General features: G+C 34.8%; 4 long non-coding RNA genes across 9 annotated transcripts in view; 3 read left to right on the top strand and 1 right to left on the bottom strand.

Annotated features, from left to right (window-relative positions):
- Nucleotides 1-21,562, bottom strand: part of LOC146754003 (uncharacterized) — a 36,675-nt gene extending 15,113 nt beyond the window's left edge. For both annotated transcript variants that reach the window (XR_014940131.1, XR_014940132.1), the window contains exon 1: nt 21,477-21,562. This is a non-coding gene — a long non-coding RNA (uncharacterized LOC146754003). The remainder of the gene's footprint in view (nt 1-21,476) is intronic.
- On the top strand, nt 8,343-12,513 carry LOC146754006 (uncharacterized). 3 transcript variants are annotated; one of them, XR_014940123.1, is made up of 3 exons: nt 8,343-8,358; nt 8,630-11,579; nt 12,164-12,512. It is a non-coding gene; the product is annotated as an uncharacterized LOC146754006 (long non-coding RNA). The 3 variants fall into 3 exon arrangements; XR_014940125.1 differs by lacking the exon at nt 8,343-8,358 and having other exon boundaries at nt 8,411-9,439; nt 9,787-11,579; nt 12,164-12,513; XR_014940124.1 differs by lacking the exon at nt 8,343-8,358 and having other exon boundaries at nt 8,411-9,439; nt 9,781-11,579; nt 12,164-12,513.
- LOC146754005 (uncharacterized) lies at nt 12,761-13,635 on the top strand. The gene is made up of 2 exons (XR_014940133.1): nt 12,761-13,162; nt 13,300-13,635. It is a non-coding gene; the product is annotated as an uncharacterized LOC146754005 (long non-coding RNA).
- On the top strand, nt 13,724-16,573 carry LOC146754004 (uncharacterized). 3 transcript variants are annotated; one of them, XR_014940130.1, is made up of 2 exons: nt 13,724-15,858; nt 16,384-16,573. It is a non-coding gene; the product is annotated as an uncharacterized LOC146754004 (long non-coding RNA). The 3 variants fall into 3 exon arrangements; XR_014940129.1 differs by having other exon boundaries at nt 16,367-16,573; XR_014940128.1 differs by having other exon boundaries at nt 16,345-16,573.
- Nucleotides 21,563-22,253: the final 691 nt, after the last annotated feature.

Below are 22,253 nucleotides of genomic sequence, written 5' to 3'. Positions count from 1 at the left end.
CAAAGGGAAGGGAATTATTAAAGAAGGGAATTTATAAAAGAAAAAAAAGCAAAGGAAAGTATGAAACGAAAGGCTAAGTTTAAAAATAGGAATTGAAATGAAAGTGTAAAGGAAAAGAAAGTATACAGAAAAGGATAGGGAAAGTATAAAAGAAAGGAAGCAAAGGTAAGTATAAAGGAAGGGAAAGGAAGGGAACAGAAAAGAAAGGAAAGGTAGATATAATGTAAAGGAAAGCAAAGTACAAAGGAGAGTCACTGTATGTAGAATTGTAAGGATAGGGAAGTATATAAAAAAGGAAAGGAAAGGTTAATTAAAAAAAAAAAAAGGAATGGAAAGGAAGGTCTAAAGGAAAATGTTACAGAACAAGAAGGGAAGGTAGGTATAATGCAAAGGGAAAGGAATTATTAAAGAAGGGAATTTATAAAAGAAAGGAAAGCAAAGGAAAGTATGAAAGGAAAGGAAAGTATAAATGAAAGGAAAGGCTAAGTTTAAAAATAGGAATTGAGATGAAAGTGTAAAGGAAAAGAAAGTATACAGAAAAGGAAAGGGAAAGTATAAAAGAAAGGAAAGCAAAGGTAAGTATATTGGAAAGGATAAGAAAGTATAAATGAAAGGAATGGGTAAGTTTAAAATAGGAATGGAAAGGAAAGTATAAGGGAATGGAAAGTATAAAGGAAGGGAAAGTATAAAAGAAAGGAAGCAGAGGTAAGTATAAAGGAAGGGAAAGGAGGGGAATAGAAAAGAAAGGAAATGTAGATATAATGGAAAGGAAAGCAATGTATAAAGGAAAGTCAGTGTATGTAGAATTGTAAGGATAGGGAATTATATAAAAAAGGAAAGGAAAGGTTAATTAAAAAAAAAAAAGGAATGGAAAGGAAGGTCTAAAGGAAAATGTTACAGAACAAAAAGTGAAGGTAGGTATAATGCAAAGGGAAAGGAATTATTAAAGAAGGGAATTTATAAAAGAAAGGAAAGCAAAGGAAAGTATGAAAGGAAAGGAAAGTATAAATGAAAGGAAAGGCTAAGTTTAAAAATAGGAATTGAGATGAAAGTGTAAAGGAAAAGAAAGTATACAGAAAAGGAAAGGGAAAGTATAAAAGAAAGGAAAGCAAAGGTAAGTATATTGGAAAGGATAAGAAAGTATAAATGAAAGGAATGGGTAAGTTTAAAATAGGAATGGAAAGGAAAGTATAAGGGAATGGAAAGTATAAAGGAAGGGAAAGTATAAAAGAAAGGAAGCAGAGGTAAGTATAAAGGAAGGGAAAGGAGGGGAATAGAAAAGAAAGGAAATGTAGATATAATGGAAAGGAAAGCAATGTATAAAGGAAAGTCAGTGTATGTAGAATTGTAAGGATAGGGAATTATATAAAAAAGGAAAGGAAAGGTTAATTAAAAAAAAAAAGGAATGGAAAGGAAGGTCTAAAGGAAAATGTTACAGAACAAAAAGTGAAGGTAGGTATAATGCAAAGGGAAAGGAATTATTAAAGAAGGGAATTTATAAAAGAAAGGAAAGCAAAGGAAAGTATGAAAGGAAAGGAAAGTATAAATGAAAGGAAAGGCTAAGTTTAAAAATAGGAATTGAGATGAAATTGTAAAGGAAAAGAAAGTATACAGAAAAGGAAAGGGAAAGTATGAAAGAAAGGAAAGCAAAGGTAAGTATATTGGAAAGGATAAGAAAGTATAAATGAAAGGAATGGGTAAGTTTAAAAATAGGAATGTAAAGGAAAGTATAAGGGAATGGAAAGTATAAAGGAAGGGAAAGTATAAAAGAAAGGAAGCAGAGGTAAGTATAAAGGAAGGGAAAGGAGGGGAATAGAAAAGAAAGGAAATGTAGATATAATGGAAAGGAAAGCAATGTATAAAGGAAAGTCAGTGTATGTAGAATTGTAAGGATAGGGAATTATATAAAAAAGGAAAGGAAAGGTTAATTAAAAAAAAAAAAGGAATGGAAAGGAAGGTCTAAAGGAAAATGTTACAGAACAAAAAGTGAAGGTAGGTGTAATGCAAAGGGAAAGGAATTATTAAAGAAGGGAATTTATAAAAGAAAGGAAAGCAAAGGAAAGTATGAAAGGAAAGGAAAGTATAAATGAAAGGAAAGGCTAAGTTTAAAAATAGGAATTGAGATGAAAGTGTAAAGGAAAAGAAAGTATACAGAAAAGGAAAGGGAAAGTATAAAAGAAAGGAAAGCAAAGGTAAGTATATTGGAAAGGATAAGAAAGTATAAATGAAAGGAATGGGTAAGTTTAAAATAGGAATGGAAAGGAAAGTATAAGGGAATGGAAAGTATAAAGGAAGGGAAAGTATAAAAGAAAGGAAGCAGAGGTAAGTATAAAGGAAGGGAAAGGAGGGGAATAGAAAAGAAAGGAAATGTAGATATAATGGAAAGGAAAGCAATGTATAAAGGAAAGTCAGTGTATGTAGAATTGTAAGGATAGGGAATTATATAAAAAAGGAAAGGAAAGGTTAATTAAAAAAAAAAAAGGAATGGAAAGGAAGGTCTAAAGGAAAATGTTACAGAACAAAAAGTGAAGGTAGGTATAATGCAAAGGGAAGGGAATTATAAAAGAAGGGAATTTATAAAAGAAAGGAAAGCAAAGGTAAGTATGAAAGGAAAGGAAAGTATAAATGAAAGGAAAGGCTAAGTTTAAAAATAGGAATTGAGATGAAATTGTAAAGGAAAAGAAAGTATACAGAAAAGGAAAGGGAAAGTATAAAAGAAAGGAAAGCAAAGGTAAGTATATTGGAAAGGATAAGAAAGTATAAATGAAAGGAATGGGTAAGTGTTGGAAGTAACCGCGGGAGACAAGTCTCATGCTATCATGGTCAACAAGCCTCGTTTATTAGGTGTTACAGCATCTCATTTATACAATCAGTAATAAGTTCATGCATATTGCAAAAGTTAAGCTCAGGATTGGTGAATTAGACATTACTTCATCTGACCTTTGTGGTTAGTCTTATGGATACTTTTTCTTTGCAGCTCTGTCTACACCTTGCTACACAACTTGCTTTTCCCTTAGGCCGTCCTTGCTTCTAGATACATATTTCATCTTTAGCTACATACCCTGTCTTTTCACATACTGATTTCTCCACAGCTGCTTAGCCCGAGACCGTCCCTAGGATAAACCGTCTTTGTCTTTAATCACATTCATTCTTTTACAATTTAACTAGAGGAATCTCTTCATGTCCTTTCTCATGAAGCCATTCTGCATAAACACTCTCCACATTTCCCCCGTTTTCTTTTAAAAATGAAAAGGCTCAGTTTAACGACCGATTAATCATATTTAACAAGCAGTTCAGTTCGTTTGTTCAATCAGTTCTCATGTAGTTTTATCCTGCTCCATAGCTGCTGCTCTGTGAACTCCTCATCTCGATCCATGGCTGCTGCTCCATAAAATTCTTCTTGTATTACAACAATTCCAAGATTCTGCCTATAGAGTAACAACACTACTTATATTGACATAACTATTATAACTCAATCAAGACCTCGATTGACAATACTCTAAAAGTGAAAAAAGAGACAAGTCAAATACAACACAACAACATTACTGTTAAACCTACTAAAAAGAACAAACATGTTTGTACTGCAACCTAAGTTTCTGCAACCTGAAAATAAATCCGTGAGGGTTCCATTGTGTTAATCTGTAACTGATCAGGAAAAGTCTTCAATTTTCATATACTCTGATATATTGATTTTAATGACCACTAAAATTTGTGCAATAAATGCTTTTAAGATGCTCATAACCATGCTCTACCAACTGAGTTATCCGGGCTAATAATTGATTAATGATTGTGCAATTTTATGAAGTAGCATGTCAAATAGAACCAATTTTAGAGGACAAATGTACTAGAGTATCACTAGGGGCATTAATACTTATTGATCCTTGAGAAACAGCAAACCATGTTGGTGGTGGATGTGACAGGTAGTGCCAGCAGGGCGTCCCCTGCTTCAAGGTGCACATTTCCTCTCTCACCCATCACAGATTCTCTCCTGCATTCAGGGTCTGAAGGATTTCTTCCAGTTGTACACCATATCCGCATGGCCAGTGCGTGATATAGAGCTCAAGTGGAACACCTGCTTGGAAAACAAACTATCAAATTTAGTTCTATTAGCGTGCACTTTTGTCTAAAATGATGCATGGTTATATTTTCAGATCCCAATTAATTGGATGTAAAATAGGTATCCGTTATATGATACAGGGTCATCTCTTTGTCTAGAATTCCTTTCCAGGTTTTGTCTTTGCAAATTAAGAAAAGCTAATTAATAGGCTAATAATATCATAACCAAACAGTACTAAAACATTAAAAGATCTATTCCTGTAGATTCTAGCATTGATTACATCAAATCCTGTTTAATACACATCTGATCTATTACTAAAATAGAAGAAGCACACAACATCCTAGCTAATGCCTTAAACTCCAAATCTTGAGACTGCATTGGTAAAACAGAAAATCACACACTATGTCAAACTATTACTAATATTATCTATAACACAGCAAGTTACAAAGCAATACCACTAAGTAAGAAACACACAATTACAATTACTATAAAGGCTGGATGCTATTTTCTGCCTTCAGATGAGACCGAAGATATCATGCTGGAACCCACATAGGGCCAGTCCCTGTGGAAATATGAGCATATTCACGACCCCAAGTTGTCAGTGGTAGAGGACAGTCCCAAAGTCCTGTGGCCATATTCCAAACATTAACCATAGGCTGTTCCTTTAGCACTGGGGAAGCCTCAAAATGACGATCCACATAAGCTGTATCTCTATGAACACGATTCAAAAAATTCAGCACAAACAAAACAAGCAAAACCTTACATAATATTTCTTGTAGTGTGTCTCCCATATTCCCCCTTTTTTGTTTATTAATAAGAATGGATTTCAATGTTTGATAAATGTGATCAGTGATAGCTTGTCCAGTGGGAGAATGAGCAATGGCTGTAGTATGTTTAACACACCCTTCTTGGAGGAAAGTTTGAGTGGCCTTAGAGGTATACGCAGGCCCATTATCTGTTTTTGTAGTATGTGGGATTCCCATAGCAGCATAAGTAGATAACCAGTATTTACGGGTGTCATGACTGTGTTCACCTGTATGTGCTGTGGCAAATATGTAGGAAGAATGAGTATCTATTGTTACATGTGCATATTTTAGACGGCCAAATTCAGGAATGTGAGTGACATTTGTCTGACACAGTTGAAGAGGTGCTGTGCCACATGGATTTGTCCGAGTCTGAGGCAAAGAGGTATCAGTCAAATTATGTAGCTGATATTCAGTCACAAACACGGTGTATTGCATAGGAGAGAGGATCATTCTTAACACAGTTTTCCAATCGTGAGGGGTCATAGCGTAAGTGTCACTGTTTGTAACCAAAAGATTGTATGTAAAGGCTGACTGAACTCTGTATGTTCTCACTGACTCCCTTAGCTCCTTCACTGCCTCATAAGGCAGGGATTCCCAACAGGGGACCTGATTAGGAAAGGTTTGCAACGTGTCAGCATCACCCCTTAATATTGTTTCTTCTCTGCATTGCTCTAAGACATCACAGTACGCTGTAGGGAAATTTGTCATTCCTGCTTCCTTCAAAGTATCATCAGGAGGAAATGCGTCCGATTCTCTTTCTGGATCTACAGGACCTGGGTCACAACAATCCCCTGGTTTCAGTCCATCCGTGTCTTTAACCACGTTACACACGGGCTGCAGAGACACAGCCGCGCACGACGAGGGAGGGGCGGCATGGCGAGGTGCAAAGAACGACGTGGGCGAAGCAGAGGGCGGGGGGGCTGTAGAGACCGACAACGCGACGAGCGACGTGTGCGGGGGGGCAGGCGGCCGCTGGCTGGGAACGGCTGGTTGTATCAGAGCGCGGCCGCTGTTCTTTCGTGCGCTGCTTCTCACGTTTCCCGACTTCCTATAGCATACAGCAGCGTTGTGGGTGTTGGATTGACACTTGCTGCACCAAATCCCAGCGGCTTGGCACTCGTGACGGATGTGGCCAGTTTTTTCACAACGGAAACATTTCATGAGGGAGCTGTTCTGCGAGCGTGGGCTTGTAGCGACTGCAGCTTGGAGGGGTGCAAGGGCTGCTAACACTTGATTCTGAGAAGCCTCAGCCTGTGCCTTTAATCCTGCCCCTAGCTCTTTAATAGCCTCAACTATGAAAGCCTGAGCCCCCGTGGGCACGCTCGATAGTCTGTCTAACGCCTCCTCTATTGTCCAGTTACTCCTCAAAGTACTTAGAATGCTATGAGCTGTAGCATTACAATTCTGAAGTGCACAATGTTTTAGCATTATTTCCCTCATGTACTCTGGTACTCCAGCCTTCTCTATGGCTCCAGCTACCTTATCTAGAAACACTCCAAAATCCTCATTTCTTCCCTGCCGGATTCCCATATAAGACGACAACCCACCTGGTGCCTTGATCTTATCCACAGCCTGCCTGGCCAGATACATTGACTCCCTACATTTAACTGGTCCTAATAAAGCCTGGGCCTCCGTCCGGATGAAAGGACCCACCCCTAAAAGTTCTTCAACGGTGACATTATACAACGGATCTCCAGGCTGCCTAACTATCGCAACTCTCTGTTGGCACATCTCTTCCCAATAAGCATTAAATAGCAGTTGTTCGTGCTGCGAAAAAATCAACCTAGCTATAGCCCGACAATCAGATGGCAACAAAACCTGAGTACTCCAGATATAATCCAGTATCTGTATCGCTGGCTCACTTTTTACTCCAAACTGACTGACCGTAGACCGCAATTGTAACAACAACTTCCAATCTAAAGCACTGATAGCAGCCTGTGTCCCGCCTGCAGCATTAGGCGAATACCCCACCGACAGCATCATCTGTGGCACCGCTTCCAACGCCTCACCGTCTCCTGCCTCTAAACAAGCCCGCGCCAGCGCAGCCCAAGCCCCCCCCCGCTCCCGCGCGACGGCCTCCGCCAGGTCACTCTGTGCCCCAGGGAGCGGCTCATTGCAAAGGGGGGTCGAGGGGGCCGGCTGTAGCGCCATGGTCGATGCAGGCGGCTCGTCTGATACAGACGTGCAGGGAGACGGAGACGGGGCACTCGGCTCCGCAGCCACCGGCAACGCAGGCTCGGCGGCCGGCGGCAACTTTACGGTGGACACTGCAGGGGGCCCCGGGCAATCTGACCATTCATTATAACTCTTATTCCTCCCCTGCACAGCACTAGCTTTCTCTACCGCTTCCTTTTCTGCCTGATATTGCAACAAATCATTATAAACAACACGCCACCACTTCCCGCATTTTTTAGCCATTTTCTCCCCATCTATCATTCCCTGAAAAATTGCATCTCCAAATTTACGCCACTCAGCAAGATCATGCACTAAATGCGGATTCTGAAATAACCCTTTAGCATACCCATACACTAATAACTTAGGGAGTTCCTTTTCCAAGTCTATCCCCTTAAACTGTCTCCGCCTAAGAAAAGCGGAAAATAAATCATATGCTGCTTGCCTGTCCATATTTACTCACGTCGGTACCGTTGCAGCCCTCCAGGCTTCGGCAGCACGTATCGGTCGAGCCCACCTGTGTGGTCACTCGAGACGCGGAGCTCCAATTTTAGCTCTTTCGTCGTCCGTCGAGCTGCGAAATCCGGACCCGAACCCAACGCAGTTCTTCACCCGTGGCACCCTTTTTTTCCTTATCACGTCGGGGTCACCATTTGTTGGAAGTAACCGCGGGAGACAAGTCTCATGCTATCATGGTCAACAAGCCTCGTTTATTAGGTGTTACAGCATCTCATTTATACAATCAGTAATAAGTTCATGCATATTGCAAAAGTTAAGCTCAGGATTGGTGAATTAGACATTACTTCATCTGACCTTTGTGGTTAGTCTTATGGATACTTTTTCTTTGCAGCTCTGTCTACACCTTGCTACACAACTTGCTTTTCCCTTAGGCCGTCCTTGCTTCTAGATACATATTTCATCTTTAGCTACATACCCTGTCTTTTCACATACTGATTTCTCCACAGCTGCTTAGCCCGAGACCGTCCCTAGGATAAACCGTCTTTGTCTTTAATCACATTCATTCTTTTACAATTTAACTAGAGGAATCTCTTCATGTCCTTTCTCATGAAGCCATTCTGCATAAACACTCTCCACAGGTAAGTTTAAAAATAGGAATGTAAAGGAAAGTATAAGGGAATGGAAAGTATAAAGGAAGGGAAAGTATAAAAGAAAGGAAGCAGAGGTAAGTATAAAGGAAGGGAAAGGAGGGGAATAGAAAAGAAAGGAAATGTAGAAAAAATGGAAAGGAAAGCAAAGTACAAAGGAAAGTCACTGTATGTAGAATTGTAAGGATAGGGAAGTATACAAAAAAGAAAAGGAAAGGTTAATTAAAAAAGAAAAAAGGAATGGAAAGGAAGGTCTAACAGAAAATGTTACAGAACAAAAAGGGAAGGTAGGTATAATGCAAAGGGAAAGGAATTATTAAAGAAGGGAATTTATAAAAGAAAGGAAAGCAAAGGAAAGTATGAAAGGAAAGTATAAATGAAAGGAGAGGCTAAGTTTAAAAATAGGAATTGAAATGAAAGTGTAAAGGAAAGGAAAGTATACAGAAAAGGAAAGTATAAAGGAAAGGAAAGTGTAAAGAAAAAGAAAGTATAAAGGAAGGGAAAGTATAAAAGAAAGGAAAGCAAAGGTAAGTATATTGGAAAGGATAAGAAAGTATAAATGAAAGGAATGGGTAATTTTAAAAATAGGAATGGAAAGGAAAGTATAAGGGAATGGAAAGTATAAAGGAAGCGAAAGTATAAAAGAAAGGAAGCAAAGATATGTATAAAGGAAGGGAAAGGAAGAAAATAGAAAAGAAAGGAAAGGTAGATATAATGGAAAGGAAAGCAATGTATAAGGGAAAGCCAATGTATGTAGAATTGTACGGATAGGGAAGTATATAAAAAGGAAAGGCAAGGTTTATTTAAATAAAAAAAAAAAGGAATGGAATGGAAGGTCTAAAGGAAAATGTTACAGAACAGAAAGGGAATGTAGGTATAATGCAAAGGGAAGGGAATTATAAAAGAAGGGAATTTATAAAAGAAAGGAAAGCAAATGTAAGTATGAAAGGAAAGGAAAGGAAAGTACAAATGAAAGGAAAGGCTAAGTTTAAAAATAGGAATTGAAATGAAAGTGTAAAGGAAAGGAAAGTATATAGAAAAGGAAAGTATAAAGGAAAGGAAAGTATAAAGAAAAGGAAAGTATATAGGAAGGGAAAGTATAAAAGAAAGGAAAGCAGAGGTAAGTATATTGGAAAGGATAAGAAAGTATAAATGAAAGGAATGGGTAAGTTTAAAAATAGGAATCGAAAGGAAAGTATAAGGGAATGGAAAGTACAAAGGAAGGGAAAGTATTAAAGAAAGGAAGCAAAGGTAAGTATAAAGGAAGGGAAAGGAAGGGAATAGAAAAGAAAGGAAAGGTAGATATAATGGAAAGGAAAGCAATGTATAAAGGAAAGTCAACGTATGTAGAATTGTAAGGATCGGGAAGTATATAAAAAAGGAAAGGCAAGGTTAATTTAAAAAAAAAAAAAAGAATGGAAAGGAAGGTCTAAAGGTAAATGTTACAGAACCGAAAGGGAATGTAGGTATAATGCAAAGGGAAGGGAATTATAAAAGAAGGGAATTTATAAAAGAAAAGAAAGCAAAGGTAAGTATAAAAGGAAATGAAAGGAAAGTATAAATGAAAGGAAAGGCTAAGTTTAAAAATAGGAATTGAAATGAAAGTGTAAAGGAAAGGAAAGTATACAGAAAAGGAAAGGGAAAGTATAAAAGAAAGGAAGCAAAGGTAAGTATAAAGGAAGGGAAAGGAAGGGAATAGAAAAGAAAGGAAAGGTAGATATAATGGAAAGGAAAGCAATGTATAAGGGAAAGCCAATGTATGTAGAATTGTACGGATAGGGAAGTATATAAAAAGGAAAGGAAAGGTTAATTTAAATAAAAAAAAAAAGGAATGGAAAGGAAGGTCTAAAGGTAAATGTTACAGAACCGAAAGGGAATGTAGGTATAATGCAAAGGGAAGGGAATTAAAAAGAAGGGAATTTATAAAAGAAAATAAAGCAAAGGTAAGTATGAAAGGAAAGGAAAGGAAAGTATAAATGAAAGGAAAGGCTACGTTTAAAAATAGGAATTGAAATGAAAGTGTAAAGTAAAGGAAAGTATACAGAAAATGAAAGGGAAAGTATAAAAGAAAGGAAAGCAAAGTAAGTATATTGGTAAGGATAAGAAAGTATAAATGAAAGGAATGGGTAAGGTTAAAAATAGGAATTGAAATGAAAGTATAAGGGAAAGGAAAGTATACAGAAAAGGAAAGTATAGAGAAAAGGAAAGTATAAAGAAAAGGAAAGTATAAAGGAAGGGAAAGTATAAAAGAAAGGAAAGCGAAGGTAAGGATATTGGAAAGGATAAGAAAGTATAAATGAAAGGAATGGGTAATTTTAAAAATAAGAATGGAAAGGAAAGTATAAGGGAATGGAAAGTATAAAGGAAGGGAAAGTATAAAAGAAAGGAAGCAAAGGTAAGTATAAAGGAAGGGAAAGGAAGGGAATAGAAAAGAAAGGAAAGGTAGATATAATGGAAAGGAAAGCAATGTATAAGGGAAAGTCAATGTATGTAGAATTGTAAGGATAGGGAAGTATATAAATGGAAAGGAAAGGTTAATTTAAAAAAAAAAAAAAAAGGAAGGGAAAGGAAGGTCTAAAGGAAAATGTTACAGAACAGAAAGGGAATGTAGGTATAATGCAAAGGGAAGGGAATTATAAAAGAAGGGAATTTATAAAAGAAAGGAAAGCAAATGTAAGTATGAAAGAAAAGGAAATGAAAGTATAAATGAAAGGAATGGGTAAGTTTAAAAATAGGAATTGAGATGAAAGTGTAAAGGAAAGGAAAGTATACAGAAAAGGAAAGTATAAAGGAAAGTATAATGAAAAGGAAAGTATAAAGGAAGGGAAAGTATAAAAGAAAGGAAAGCAAAGGTAAGTATATTGGAAAGGATAAGAAAGTATAAATGAAAGGAATGGGTAATTTTAAAAATAGGAATGGAAAGGAAAGTATAAGGGAATGGAAAGTATAAAGGAAGGGAAAGTATAAAAGAAAGGAAGCAAAGGTAAGTAGAAAGGAAGGGAAAGGAAGGGAATAGAAAAGAAAGGAAAGGTAGATATAATGGAAAGGAAAGCAATGTATAAGGTAAAGTCAATGTATGTAGAATTGTAAGGATAGGGAAGTATATAAAAACGGAAAGGAAAGGTTAATTTAAAAAAAAAAAAGGAATGGAAAGGAAGGTCTAAAGGAAAATGTTACTGATCAGAAAGGGAATGTAGGTATCATGCAAAGGGAAGGAAATTATAAAAGAAGGGAATTTATAAAAGAAAGGAAAGCAAAGTTTAGTATGAAAGTAAAGGAAAGTATAAATGAAAGGAAAGGGTAAGTTTAAAATTAGGAATGGAAATGAAAGTGTAAAGGAAAGGAAAGTATACAGAAAAGGAAATTATAATGGAAAGGAAAGTATAAAGAAAAGGAAAGTATATAGGAAGGGAAAGTATAAAAGAAAGGAAAGCAAAGGTTAAGTATATTGAAAAGTAGAAGAAAGTATAAATGAAAGGAATGGGTAAGTCTAAAAATAGGAATGTAAAGGAAAGTATAAGGGAATGGAAAGTATAAAAAAGGGAAAGTATAAAAGAAAGGAAGCAAAGGTAAGTATAAAGGAAGGGAAAGGAAGGGAATAGAGAAGAAAGGAAAGGTAGATATAATGGAAAGGAAAGCAATTTATAAAGGAAAGTCAATGTATGTAGAATTGTAAGGATAGGGAAGTATATAAAACAGGAAAGGAAAGGTTAATTTAAAAAAAAAAAAAAAGGAATGGAAAGGAAGGTTTAAAGGAAAATGCTACAGAACAGAAAGGGAATGTAGGTATAATGCAAAGGGAAGGGAATTATAAAAGAAGGGAATTTATAAAAGAAAGGAAAGCAAAGGTAAGTATGAAAGGAAAGGAATGTATAAATGAAAGGAGAGGCTAAGTTTCAAAATAGGAATTGAAATGAAAGTGTAAAGGAAAGGAAAGTATGCAGAAAAGGAAAGTATAAAGGAAAGAAAATTATAAAGAAAAGACAAGTATATAGGAAGGGAAAATATAAAAGAAAGCAAAGGTAAGTATATTGGAAAGGATAAGAAAGTATAAATGAAAGGAATGGGTAAGTTTAAAAATAGGAATGGAAAGGAAAGTATAAGGGAATGAAAGTATAAAGGAAGGGAAAGTATAAAAGAAAGGAAGCAAAGTTAAGTATAAAGGAAGGGAAAGGAAGGGAATAGAAAAGAAAGGAAAGGTAGATATAATGGAAAGGAAAGCAATGTATAATGGAAAGTCAGTGTATGTAGAATTGTAAGGATAGGGAAGTATATAAAAAAGGAAAGAAAAGGTTAATTTTAAAAAAAAAAAAGGAATGGAAAGGAAGGTCTAAAGGAAAATGCTACAGAACAGAAAGGGAATGTAGGTATAATGCAAAGGGAAGGGAATTATAAAAGAAGGGAATTTATAAAAAAAAGGAAAGCAGAGGTAAGTATGAAAGGAAAGGAAAGGAATGTATAAATGAAAGAAAAGGGTAAGTTTAAAAATAGGAATTGAAATGAAAGTGTAAAGGAAAGGAAAGTATACAGAAAAGGAAAGTATAAAGGAAAGGAAAGTATAAAGAAAAGGAAAGTATATAGGAAGGGAAAGTATAAAAGAAAGGAAAGCAAAGGTTAAGTATATTGAAAAGGAGAAGAAAGTATAAATGAAAGGAATGGGTAAGTCTAAAAATAGGAATGTAAAGGAAAGTATAAGGGAATGGAAAGTATAAATGAATGGAAAGTATAAAAGAAAGGAAGGAAAGGTAAGTATAAAGGAAGGGAAAGGAAGGGAATAGAAAAGAAAGGAAAGGTAGATATAATGGAAAGGAAAGCAATGTATAAAGGAAAGTCAATGTATGTAGAATTGTAAGGATAGGGAAGTATATAAAAAAGGAAAGGAAAGGTTAATTTAAAAAAAAAAAAAAAATGGAAAGGAAGGTCTAAAGGAAAATGCTACAGAACAGAAAGGGAATGTAGGTATAATGCAAAGGGAAGGGAATTATAAAAGAAGGGAATTTATAAAAGAAAGGAAAGCAAAGGTAAATATGAAAGGAAAGTATAAATGAAAGGAAAGGCTAAGTTTAAAACAGGAATTGAAATGAAAGTGTAAAGAAAAGGAAAAGACAGAAAAGGAAAGTATAAAGGAAGGGAAAGTATAAAAGAAAGGAAAGCAAAGGTAAGTATATTGGAAAGGATAAGAAAGTATAACTGAAAGGAATGGGTAAGTTTAAAAATAGGAATGGAAAGGAAAGTATAAAGGAATGGAAAGTATAAAGGAAGGGAAAGTATAAAAGAAAGGAAGCAAAGGTAAGTATAAAGGAAGGGAAAGGAAGGGAATAGAAAAGAAAGGAAAGGTAGATATAATGGAAAGGAAAGCAATGTATAAGGGAAAGTCAATGTATGTAGAATTGTAAGGATAGGGAAGTATATAAAAAAGGAAAGGCAAGGTTAATTTAAAAAAAAAAAAAGGAATGGAAAGGAAGGTCTAAAGGAAAATGTTACAGAACAGAAAGGGAATGTAGGTATAGTGCAAAGGGAAGGGAATTATAAAAGAAGGGAATTTATAAAAGAAAGTAAAGCAAATGTAAGTATGACAGGAAAGGAAAGGAAAGGAAATTATAAATGAAAGGAAAGGCTAAGATTAAAAATAGGAATTGAAATGAAATTGTAAAGGAAAGGAAAATATACAGAAAAAGAAATTATATAGGAAGGGAAAGTATAAAAGAAAGGAAAGCAAATGTAAGTATATTGGAAAGGATAAGAAAGTATAAATGAAAGGAATGGGTAAGTTTAAAAATAGGAATGGAAAGGAAAGTATAAAGGAATGAAAAGTATAAAGGAAGGGAAAGTACGAAAGAAAGGAAGCAAAGGTAAGTATAAAGGAAGGGAAAGGAAGGGAATAGAAAAGAAAGGAAAAGTAGATACAATGGAAAGGAAAGCAATGTATAAAGGAAAGTCAATGTATGTAGAATTGTAAGCATACGGAAGTATAAAAGAAAGGAAAGGAAAGGATAATTTAAAAAAAAAAAAAAAGGAATGGAAAGGAAGGTTTAAAGGAAAATGTTACAGAACAGAAAGGGAATGTAGGTATAATGCAAAGGGAAGGGAATTATAAAAGAAGGGAACTTATAAAAGAAAGGAAAGAAAATTTAGTATGAAATGAAAGAAAAGGAAAGTATAAATGAAAGGAAAGGTTAATTTCAAAAATAGGAATTGAAATGAAAGTGTAAAGGAAAGGAAAGTATACAGAAAAGGAAAGTACTTAGGAAGGGAAAGTACAAAAGAAAGGAAAGCAAAGGTAAATATATTGGAAAAGATAAGAAAGTATAAATGAAAGGAATGTGTTAGTTTAAAAATATGAATGGAAAGTATAATGGAATTGAAAGTATAAAGGAAGGGAAAGTATAAAATAAAGGAAGCAAAGGTAAGTATAAAGGAAGGGAAAGGAGGGGAATAGAAAAGAAATGAAAGGTAGATAAAATGGAAAGGAAAGCAATGTATAAAGGAAAGTCAATGTAGGTAGAATTGTAAGGATAGGGAAGTATATAAAAAAGGAAAGGAAAGGATAATTTAAAAAAAAAAAAGGAATGGAAAGGAAGGTCTAATAGAAAATGTTACAGAACAGAAAGGGAATGTAGGTATAATGCAAAGGGAAGGGAATTATAAAAGAAGGGAATTTATAAAAGAAAGGAAAGCAAATGTAAGTATGAAAGGAAAGGAAAGGATAAATTAAAGGAAAGGCTAAGTTTAAAAATAGGAATTGAAATGAAAGTGTAAAGGAAAGGAAAGTATATAGAAAAGGAAAGTATAAAGGAAAGGAAAGTATAAAGAAAAGGAAAGTATATAGGAAGGGAAAGTATAAAAGAAAGGAAAGCAGAGGTAAGTATATTGGAAAGGATAAGAAAGTATAAATGAAAGGAATGGGTAAGTTTAAAAATAGGAATGGAAAGGAAAGTATAAAGTAATGGAAAGTATAAAGGAAGGGAAAGTATAAAAGAAAGGAAGCAAAGGTAAGTATAAAGGAAGGGAAAGGAAGGGAATAGAAATAAAGGAAAGGTAGATATAATGGAAAGGAAAGCAATGTATAAAGGAAAGTCAATGTATGTAGAATTGTAAGGATAGGGAAGTATATAAGAAAGGAAAGGAAAGGTTAATTTAAAAAAAAAAAAAAAAGGAATGGAAAGGGAGGTCTAAAGGAAAATGTTACAGAACCGAAAGGGAATGTATGTATAATGCAAAGGGAAGAGAATAATAAAAGAATGGAATTTATACAAGAAAGGAAAGCAAAGGTAAGTATGAAAGGGAAAGTATAAATGAAAGGAAAGGCTAAGTTTAAAAATAGGAATTGAAATGAAATTGTAAAGGAAAGGAAAGTATACAGAAAAGGAAAGTATAAATGAAAGGAAATTATAAAGAAAAGTAAAGTATATAGGAAGGGAAAGTATAAAAGAAAGGAAAGCAAAGGTAAGTATATTGGAAAGGATAAGAATGTATAAATGAAAGGAATGCGTAAGTTTAACAATAGGAATGGAAAGGAAAGTGTAAAGGAATGGAAAGTATAAAGGAAGGGAAAGTATAAAAGAAAGGAAGCAAAGTTAAGTATAAAGGAAGAGAAAGGAAGGGAATAGAAAAGAAAGGAAAGGTAGATATAATGGAAAGGAAAGCAATGTATAAAGGAAAGTCAATGTATGTAGAATTGTAAGGATAGGGAAGTATATAAAAAAGGAAAGGAAAGGTTAATTTAAAATAAAAAGGAATGGAAATGTAGGTCTAAAGGAAAATGTTACAGAACAGAAAGGGAAGGTAGGTATAATGCAAAGGGAAGAGAATTATAAAAGAAGGGAATTTATAAATGAAAGGAAAGCAAAGGTAAGTATTAAAGGAAAGGAAAGTATAAATAAAAGTGTAAGCTTAAAAATAGGAATTGAAATGAAAGTGTAAAGGAAAGGAAAGTATACAGAAAAGGAAAGTATAAAGGAAAGGAAAGTATAAAGAAAAGGAAAGTATAAAGCAAGGGAAAGTATAAAAGAAAGGAAAGCAAAGGTAAGTATATTGGAAAGGATAAGAAAGTATAAATGAAAGGAATGGGTAAGTTTAAAAATAGGAATGGAAAGGAAAGTATAAGGGAATGGAAAGTATAAAGGAAGGGAAAGTATAAAAGAAAAGAAGCAAAGGTAAGTATAAAGGAAGAGAAAGGAAGAAAATAGAAAAGAAAGGAAAGGTAGATATAATGGAAAGGAAAGCAATGTATAAAGGAAAGTCAATGTATGTAGAATTGTAAGGATAGGGAAGTATATAAAATAGTAAAGGAAAGGTTAATTTAAAAAAAAAAAACGGAATGGAAAGGTAGGTCTAAAGGAAAATGTTACAGAACAGAAAGGGAAGGTAGGTATAATGCAAAGGGAAGGGAATTATAAAAGAAGGGAATTTATAAAAGAAAGGAAAGCAAAGGTAAGTATGAAAGGAAAGGAAAGTATAAATGAAAGGAAAGGCTAAGTTTAAAAATAGGAATTGAAATGAAAGTGTAAAGGAAAGGAAAGTATACAGAAAAGAAAGTATAAAGGAAAGTATAAAGAAAAGGAAAGTATAAAGCAAGGGAAAGTATAAAAGAAAGGAAAGCGAAGGTAAGTATATTGGAAAGGATAAGAAAGTATAAATGAAAGGAATGGGTAATTTTAAAAATAGGAATTGAAATTAAAGTATAAGGGAAAGGAAAGTATACAGAAAAGGAAAGTATAAAGGAAAAGGAAAGTATAAAGAAAAGGAAAGTATGAAGGAAGGGAAAGTATAAAAGAAAGGAAAGCGAAGGTAAATATATTGGAAAGGATAAGAAAGTATAAATGAAAGGAATGGGTAAGTTTAAAAATAGGAATGGAAATGGAAGTATAAAGGAATGGAAAGTACAAAGGAAGGGAAAGTATAAAAGAAAGGAAGCAAAGGTATGTATAAAGGAAGGGAAAGGAAGGGAATAGAAAAGAAAGGAAAGGTAGATATAATGGAGAGGAAAGCAATGTATAAAGGAAAGTCAATGTATGTAGAATTGTAAGGATAGGAAAGTATATAAAAAAGGAAAGGGGAGGATAATTTTTAAAAAAAGGAATGGAAAGGAAGGTCTAAAGGAAACTGCTAAGGAACATAAAGGGAATGTAGGTATAATGCAAAGGAAGGGAATTATATAAGAAGGGAATTTATAAAAGAAAGGAAAGCAAAGGAAAGTAGGAAAAGAAAGGAAAGGAAAGGAAAGGAAAGGAAAGGAAAGGAAAGGAAAGGAAAGGAAAGGAAAGGAAAGGAAAGGAAAGGAAAGGAAAGGAAAGGAAAGGAAAGGAAAGGAAAGGAAAGGAAAGGAAAGGAAAGGAAAGGAAAGGAAAGGAAAGGAAAGGAAAGGAAAGGAAAGGAAAGGAAAGGAAATCAATAAAAAAGAATGAGATAAGGGGAAGAAAAATGGTAAGAAAATGAAAATTAAAAAGAAAGCAAGAGAGAAGAAAAAATTAAGATAGGGAATAAAGGGGTAAAGTAAATAAATAGGGAAAAAGGGAAACATAAAGGGATAGAAAAAAATGAGAGCAATAAATAGTGGGAAGGAAAGGGGGAAGAAAATGGAATAAGAACATTAAATATTGTAGAAAAGGTAAAAAGAACAGTAATGGGAGAAGCAAAAGAAAAGCAAATAGTGTAAAAGAACCAAAAGCCAAAAAAAAAAAATGGAAGGGGGGGGGGGGGGGGAATGTAAAATGAAGAGGAAAAGAAGTAAAATAAATGGGAACAAAAAAAAAGGGGGGGGGGGGGGAAGGGAAGAAACTATGAAATAAATTATCAAGTTTTTAAGACTAGGAAAAAAAGTTTAAAAGGGGGGGGGGGAAGAAAATAGAGAAGAAAAGGAAGAAATAAAAAAGAAGGAGAAATGGGGAGGAAAAATGGAAAGAAAATTAAAATTAAAAAAAGGAAGATAGGGAACAAAAAGTTAAAAAAAATAAATAGGAAAAAAAAACGGAAACAGAAAGTGGAGAGTAAAGATAAAAGTGGAAGAAAAAGAGGGAAGAAAACAGGGAAGAAAATAGACAAGAATGATAATAGGGAAGAAAAAGAATAAAAAAGATGAAAAGAAAAGAAAAAGGAAATAGAAAAGAAGGTATAAAGAAAAGAAAAGAAAAGAAAAGAAAAGAAAAGAAAAGAAAGAAAGAAAAGAAAAGAAAAGAAAAGAAAAGAAAAGAAAAGAAAAGAAAAGAAAGAAAAGAAAAGAAAAGAAAAAGAAAAGAAAAGAAAGAAAAAGAAAAGGAAATAGAAAAGAAGAAGGGAAACATAAAGGGGAAGAAAAAAAGAAGGGCGAGAAAAAGGAGGGAAGCAAAGGGGGAAGAGAAAATGAAAATGAAATAGGGAAGAAAAACGAAAAAGAGAACAGAAGTGAGAGAAGCAAAAGAAAAACAGGGTAAGAAGAACCAATAGCAATAGAAAATAGGGGGGGAAATGGAAAAGGAAGAGGAAAAGAAGTAAAGAATATATGGGAACAAAAAAAGGGGGGGAAGAAAATAAGAAAAAAGATATGAAGCTTTTAAAAGTAGGAAGAAAAAGAACAAAAAAAAGGAGGAAAAAAGAAAAGAGAGAAGAAAAGCAAGAAATAAAAAAGAATAAGGGGAGGAAAAATGGAAAGAAAATGAAAATTAAAAAGAAAGCAAGAAAGAAGAAAAATTAAATGAAGAAAGGGAAGAAAAGGGTAAAGAAAAAGAAATAGGGCAAAAAACCAAAAAACAAAAGGGGAAAGTAAAGATAAAGGGAGAAAAAAGAGGGAAGAAAACAGGGAAGAAAATAGAAGAAGAATGATAATAGGGAAGAAAAAGAATAGAAAAAGGAGAAGAGAAAGAAAATGGGGGAGAAAAAAGAAACAGAGAGGGGAAAAAGGAAAAAAAAAAAAAAAAGCCAAAAGGAAAGAAGGGGAGAAGAAGAAGAAGAAAAGAAAGAAAAATTTAAAAAAAGGAAAAATATAAAGAAAAACATAAATAGGAAATTAAAAAAAAAAAAAGTATAAAGAGGGAAGGAAGAGAAAATGAAAATTAAATAGGGAAGAAAATGAGAAAGGAGAACAGAAACTGGGGAAGGAAAAGAAAAACAAATAGGGTAAGAAGAACCAAAAGCAAAAGAAAATAGGGGGGGAAATGGGAGAGGAAAAGGAAGAGGAATAGAAAAAAAAGAAAAAAAAGATGAAAAGCAAGAAATAATGAAGAATGTGAAAAGTTTTAAGAAAGTTGCAACGAAAATGAAAATAGAGAAAAAAGCAAGACAGAAGAAGAAAAAATGAAGATAGAGAAGAAGAATTGGAGAAGAATTAGAAAAATATGAAAAGGGGGAAGAAAAAGAAAAAGAGGGGAGGGGAGGAGTAAGGATGGGAAGGGAGAGGACAGGAGGTGAGGGAAGGGGAGGGGAGGGGGTGGGAGAGGAGGAGAGGGGATAGAGGATTAAAAAAAAAAAGGAAAGGAAAGGAAAGGAAAGGAAAGGAAAGGAAAGGAAAGGAAAGGAAAGGAAAGGGAAAGGGAAAGGGAAAGGGAAAGGGAAAGGGAAAGGGAAAGGGAAAGGGAAGGGAAGGGGAAGGGGAAGGGGAAGGGGAAGGGGAAGGGGAAGGGGAAGGGGAAGGGGAAGGGGAAGGAAAGGAAAGGAAAGGAAAGGAAAGGAAAGGAAAGGAAAGGAAAGGAAAGGGAAAGGAAAGGAAAGGAAGGAAAGGAAAGGAAAGGAAAGGAAAGGAAAGGAAAGGAGAAGAAGAGAGAAGAAGAGAGAAGAAGAGAGAAGAAGAGAGAAGAAGATTAAAGAGAAAAGAGAAAAAAGAGAAAAGAAGAAAAAAGAAACGAAAAAAAAGAAAAAGAGAAAGGGAAAGAAAGGGAAAGGGAAATATAAAGGGGAAGAAAAAAAGAAAAGCAAGAAAAAAGAGGGAAGGAAAGAGAAAATGAAAATTAAATAGGGAAGAAAAAGAGAAAGCAGAACAGAGAACGGGGAAGGAAAAGAAAAACAAATAGGGTAAGAAGAACCAAAAGCAAAAGAAAATAGGGGGGAAATGGGAGAGGAAAAAAAAGAGGAAAAGAAAAAAAAAAGAAAAGAAAGATGAAAAGCAAGAAATAATAAAGAATGTGAAAAGTTTTAAGAAAGATGGAACGAAAATGAAAATAAATAGAAAAGCAGGACAAGAAAAAAAATGAAGATAGGGAAGAAGAATTGGAGAAGAATTAGAAAAAGATGAAAAGGGGGAAGAAAAAGAAAAAGAAGGAAAAAAAGGGAGGGGTGAGGAGGGCAGGGGATGGGAGGGGAGGGGAAAGGAGGGGAAAGGAGGGGAAAGGAGGGGAAAGGAGGGGAAAGGAGGGGAAAGGAGGGGAGGATATAGAGGATAAAGGAAAGAAAAGAAAAGAAAAGAAAAGAAAAGAAAAGAAAAGAAAAGAAAAGAAAAGAAAAGAAAAGAAAAGAAAAGAAAAGAAAAGAAAAGAAAAGAAAAGAAAAGAGAAAAGAAAAGAAAAGAAAAGAGGAAAAGAGAAGAAAAGTAGAGAAAATTAGAAAGAAGAGAAGAGAAGAGAAGAGAAGAGAAGAGAAGAGAAGAGAAGAGAAGAGAAGAGAAGAGAAGAGAAGAGAAGAGAAGAGAAGAGAAGGGAAAAGGAAAATAAAGAAAAGAAAAGGAAAATAAAGAAAAGGAAAGGAAAGAGGAAAGGAAAGAAAAGAAAAGAAAAGAAAAGAAAAGAAAAGAAAAGAAAAGAAAAGAAAAGAAAAGAAAAGAAAAGAAAAGAAAAGAAAAGAAAAGAAAAGAAAAGAAAAGGAAAATAAAGAAAAGGAAAGGAAAGAGAAAAGAAAAGAAAAGAAAAGAAAAGAAAAGAAAAGAAAAGAAAAGAAAAGAAAAGAAAAGAAAAGAAAAGAAAAGAAAAGAAAAGAAAAGAAAAGAAAGAAAAGAAAAGAAAAGAAAAGAAAAGAAAAGAAAAGAAAAGAAAAGAAAAGAGAAAAGAAAAGAGAAAAGAAAAGAAGAGAAAAGAAGAGAAAAGAGGAAAAGAAGTAGAGAAGAGAAAGAGAAGAAATAGAAAAAAAAAAGAAATAGAAAAAGGCAGAGGAATAGTAAATGAAGAGAGGGGAAAAAAGGAAAAAGTCAAATAAAAGGATCAGCCATCTTTTGGATTTCTCAGGTGTCCAGGTTTCTCTTTATTTTGGTGTATCTCACTTTGGGACTCATGATGACTTTAGCTGCTGTGACAGTGTCTGACTCTGAAGCGTATCAGGATTACCTTGACTTAAGCTGATCCTGTGCTATGGAAAAGCTGATGACACTCCCACTTTTCTTTGGCAAAGGAAAAAAATTAAAAAATAAATAATAAAAGAAAAAGTAAATCTTACACAGTGTGTCCTGATAAAAACGGTGTTGTTCTGTCAGTTTTGTAGAGCGGACACCAATCATCACCAAACTCCATCCAGACATTGAGACACTGACCAGCTCTCTCTGGACCCAATCCTACATCCAATTCTTCATTCATAGAAAAGTTCACCAATCAAATTTATATCTTCCCAATGTGGAGAGAAGGATGTTGTGAATTACTGTGCCAAATGCCTTACAGAATCACAGAATCACAGAATGACCTGGGTTGGAAGGAACCTCAAGGATCATGTAGTTCCAACACCGCTGCCTAGCAGGGCCACCAAACATACACATTTACTAGATCAGGTTGCCCAGGGCCCCATTCAACCTGGTCTTGAACACCTCCAAGGACGGGGCATCCACAACTTCCCTGGGCAGCCTGTTCCAGGGCCTAACCACTCTCCTAGTGAAGAACTTCCCCCTAACATCCAACCTAAATCTTCCCTCATTTAACTTAAAACCATTTCCCCATGTACTGCTATTGTCAGCCCTTTCGAAGAGTTTACTCCCCTCCTGGGAGAAAGTTCCCTTCAGGTATTGAAAGGCTGCAATGAGGTCACCCCACAGCCTTCTCTTCTCCAGGCTGAACAAACCCAACTCCCTCAGCCTGTCCTCATAGGGGAGGTGCTCCAGCCCCCTGATCATCTTCGTGGCCCTCCTCTGGACCCTTTCCAAAAGCTCCATGTCCTTACAGAAGTCAAGACAGATAGGCATTGGTGACTCTTCCCTTGTCTATTGATGCAATGATGCAGATGGGG

The sequence above is a fragment of the Coturnix japonica genome, chromosome Z (assembly GCF_054131305.1).
Source record: "Coturnix japonica strain WE chromosome Z, WE-NBRP24, whole genome shotgun sequence".
Classification (NCBI taxonomy): Eukaryota; Metazoa; Chordata; class Aves; order Galliformes; family Phasianidae; genus Coturnix; species Coturnix japonica.
This window is presented reverse-complemented; position numbering and strand designations above follow the sequence as displayed.